Source organism: Mus caroli, chromosome 8, assembly GCF_900094665.2.
Source record: "Mus caroli chromosome 8, CAROLI_EIJ_v1.1, whole genome shotgun sequence".
Lineage (NCBI taxonomy): Eukaryota > Metazoa > Chordata > Mammalia > Rodentia > Muridae > Mus > Mus caroli.
The window spans coordinates 89,130,642-89,134,757 of NC_034577.1; the positions used below are offsets into that span (position 1 = coordinate 89,130,642).

General features: G+C 42.4%; 1 pseudogene; it reads right to left on the reverse strand.

Annotated features, from left to right (window-relative positions):
- Positions 1 to 2,547: 2,547 nt before the first annotated feature.
- LOC110300891 lies at positions 2,548 to 3,608 on the reverse strand (annotated as a pseudogene).
- Between the last annotated feature and the right edge of the window lie 508 nt (positions 3,609 to 4,116).

A 4,116-nucleotide genomic window follows, 5' to 3' on the forward strand; every position in this document is an offset into this window, starting at 1 on the left:
GTTAGAAAGGGAACAAAGAAATAGAGAAGATAAAATAAAGGAACTAAATGACTTCTTGATTTTACCAGACCAATGTGGGCAGAGAAGAGAAAAACAAACAAACAAAAAAACAATAAGAAGCAGAAAAACTGCACTTCAAGCAAGTGTTTCTTATTAACATGCACGTGGATCTCCTGGTGATCTTGAAAAATCACTTCTTCAATGGATCTGGGGGGAGGCCCGAAATTCTGCTATTGGAACAACTTGATGCTGCTCACCCAGGACCACATTTTGAGCACTATCCTAGGCAGAATTTTGGGATTCCAATCTCTGGAAGTTTGCAGATTTTTGTTACTTAATCAAATATTATTTTAAGTACTGCTGAGATATGGGTTTGTAATTAAAATGCCACGTCATTTTCAATTGCCCTTAGAATACAGAGCTTATCCAGGTAAGCATAATCTAATGATTGCAGACCTTTAGAAGACAGAAGAGGAAGTAATAACATCACTACCACCACTAATAATAATAATAACAACAATAATAACAACAACAATAACAACAACAAATCCAAAACAGGATTGGCTGAATGCACTATTGCTGCTTTGAACAACAAAGGGCAGATGTGAAGGAATGTGTTGCCTTAAAGACCAGAAGAGGGTGTTCTCAGCAGGTGGGGTCCTGCTGCTCAATATATACCTGTAAGGACACAGATTCTGTCCAAAGACTGACAGCATTTCCAAGGGAGTCCAACCTCAGACTCCCCAAGAGAGAACATAGCCTGCTGATGCCTTAATTTCCATCTTGACAGCATCTAAGTGGAGCCCTGATTAGCTACACTATGCCTAGTCTATCTACCTGAAGGAACTGGGAGACTAAACGTGCATGCTGCATTAAGATGCCATGTTAGTGATGATTCACGATGTAAGAACAGACATCTAAGCTGAGGATGAAGGTTGTTATCCAATAGGAGCACCTAGAATCATGCAATTCATGTGTGGGAAAGGCAATTTCTGTGAGGCATTGCCTTATTTATTGTTAGACTTTGAAGAACATGTTTATCTTGAACTCTCTCTATGCCTAGGTGACCTTAACCTGAACAAATTAATCTCAGCATATGCTTTTCTAGCCAGCTGCTATCATAGTTTAAGAATAAAAGGGAACAAGTAAAATAAATCCTGTAAACTTTGAAATGGTAGACATATATTCAGAATCAAAATATAGTACATACTTAAATTATGCCCCATTGAGCTCTTTCATGAGTATAGAAAAAGTTCTTGAGATGCTAAACTGCCATAACTTATTGTTCAAAATCTTATCATTTCAAGTGAAAGAGATGGGAGTGAACATAAATGCTTTGAAAATACTTCATTGTCAAGCACAGTTTTATTGGAGACAGTAATTTCCTAGCAGAGTCTCAGGTACAAATGTATATCATATCCTTCCATAGGAGCTGTAAAATAAAAGCTTTATTTTATTGGGTTAATTGGAAAAAACTCATCCATTCCCAACTTTCTCTTTTGCTGTCAAACGCACTTAGGTAGATTGTAAATAATTCAGGTATTATTTGCAAACAAGGTTGTTTTCTGCTGAAGAGAATGAAAATCACTGATCAGAGATGGATGAGTTCAGAAAAAGCAATGTTAAAAAAAAAATGTACCCAGGGGTTAGCAGAAGAGTTATCTGGTATTTAATGTTTTCCCTATGCAGGGTGCCAAATCATTATTTTATGGCAACCTTTCCCCTGCATTTAGTGTGTGTTAACTTTCTGCAGAGAGCAGATGTGGCCACACACATTCCGTTTGGCAGCAGGCAGATGCCAGCCCCTGAAATGAGTACTCGGTTCCAAGGGCAACATCTGGATCTCTGGACTGGACATGTTCCTGTCTGTGCTTGTGGCTATACAATGCCCCCTGGAGACATTCGTGATTAGTTTGCCACAGAGTTGGCATGAGTGTCTTGTCTCCCTGGCAACCATTTTCCATTTGATTTGTATACATCTGCTCAGTAATATAGAGTATTTGAGAAATTGGTCTCCATCTTATTTCCAATCACAAAGCAGATGACATGGGACTTTTGTTGAATAGGATACTATTTTCCATGGCTTCTAAAACGATTGTTTTGCACTGTGCTCACAACTGCATAAAACTGCAGAATTTATCTTCTTGGCAATGCCACTAATTTTATGAGAATGTTAGGCTCCAGTAAATATTCAGTGGTCCATTTTGGTCTTCTGACGATCTTTTAGCTGCAAGGGGAAAGAAGGTTGTGGGAGCACAAAGGTGAGGCTTCCCTTTTGTATAAGATCTTGTTGGATGACGCTCTCTTCTTTTTCTTTGCTTTTTTTCTTTCTTTCTTTCTTTTTTTTTTTTTGTGTGTGTGTGTGTGTGTGTGTGTGTGTGTGTGTGTGTGTGTGTGTGTGTGTGTGTGTGCGTGCAGTGAACTTTATTGATGGTATCCAAGACTGTAAGGATGTCTTCCTAGGCCCCTCCTGTTATTATGGGGTTCTTGGATGGAAATTGTGAGGGAGATGCTCAGTGTTCAGGGCTGAGTTAGGATAGGGACTCCTCAGCAACTAAGGGCCTCTCTCTTGCTCTCACTGTCCTTGTGGTGTGGGTGATCCAGGGTGGCTGACTTCTTGAAGGCCATGTAGGCCATGAGGTCCACCACCCTGTTGCTATAGCTGTATTCATTGTCATACCAGGAAACGACCTTTACAAAGTTGTCATTGAGAACAATGCCAGTCCCTGCATCAAAGGTGGAAGAATGGAAGTTGCTGTTGAAGTCGCAGGAGATAATCTGGTCCTCAGTGTAGCCCAGGATGCCCTTCAGTGGGCCCTCAGATGCCTGCTTCTTGATGTCATAATACTTGGCAGGTTTCTCCAGGTGGCATGTCAGAATCACAATGGATAAATTGGAGGTAGGAACACGGAACATGGAAGCCAGTGAGCTTCCCATTCAGCTCTGGGATGACCTTGCCCACAGCCTTCGCAGCACCAGTGGATGCAGGGATGATGTTCTGGGCAGTCCCAAGGCCATCACACCACAGCTTTCCAAAGGGGCCATCCACAGTCTTCTGAGTGGCAGTAATGGCACAGACAATGGTCATGAGCCCTTCCACGATGCCAAAGTTGTCATGGATGACCTTGGCCATGGGGGCTAAGCAGTTGGTGGTACAGGATGCATTGCTGACAATCTTGAGTGAGTTGTCATATTTCTCAAGGTTCACACCCATCAGAAACATGGGGGCATCAGCAGAAGGTGTGGAGATGATGACCCTTTTGGCTTCACCCTTCAAGTGGACCCTATCCTTCTCCATGGTGGTGAAGACGCCAGTAGACTCCACAAAACTCAGCACAGGTATCACCCCATTTGATGTTAGCAGGGTCTCGCTCCTGGAAGATGGTGATGGGCTTCCCGTTGATGACAAGCTTCCCATTCTCAGCCTTGACTGTGCCATTGAATTTGCCATGGGTGGAGTCATACTGGAACATGCAGACCACGTAGTTGAGGTCAATTAAGGGGCCGTTGATGACAAGAATCTCCACTTTTCCAGGTGGAGAGCAGATGGCAGCCCTGATCACCAGGCACCCAATATGGCCAAATCTGTTCGCATCGACCGTCACCATTTTGTCTACAGGACAAGGCTGGCACTGCACAAGAAGATGCAGCTGTCTCTGGAACAGGTAGGAGCAGAGAGCCGACCCTCTCTTCTTAATTTTATTTCATGCTGTTCTTCTTGCGTTTACCTCTTCTTACTTCTTTCTTTTCTAGTCATCTTTTGCAGTCACAATTACCTTCTTATCTTTCTGTGAAAGTGAGGATGAAGAGTTCCTTACACAAGGAACTTTAGATTATATTCTTATTTACTCCCTCTTGGCTACCCCAGGACAGAGACTTTTCATAGAAGTGACAATTTTACAGTTAAGACAATGTCTGTGTGCCCTGGGGTCTTGCCCAAGAATAAACACAAATGGCTACCGATGGTAGCCCCACTCTGGCCACCTGCTCCAGGACATGGCTAGTTACATTCCAGTGACCATAGAGGTATAGCTTAATCATGCTAAACTTTACAGGTCTCATGAAACAACATGAACTTTCTGAAACATTGAAAAATCAAACTTCCATCTGATTCCC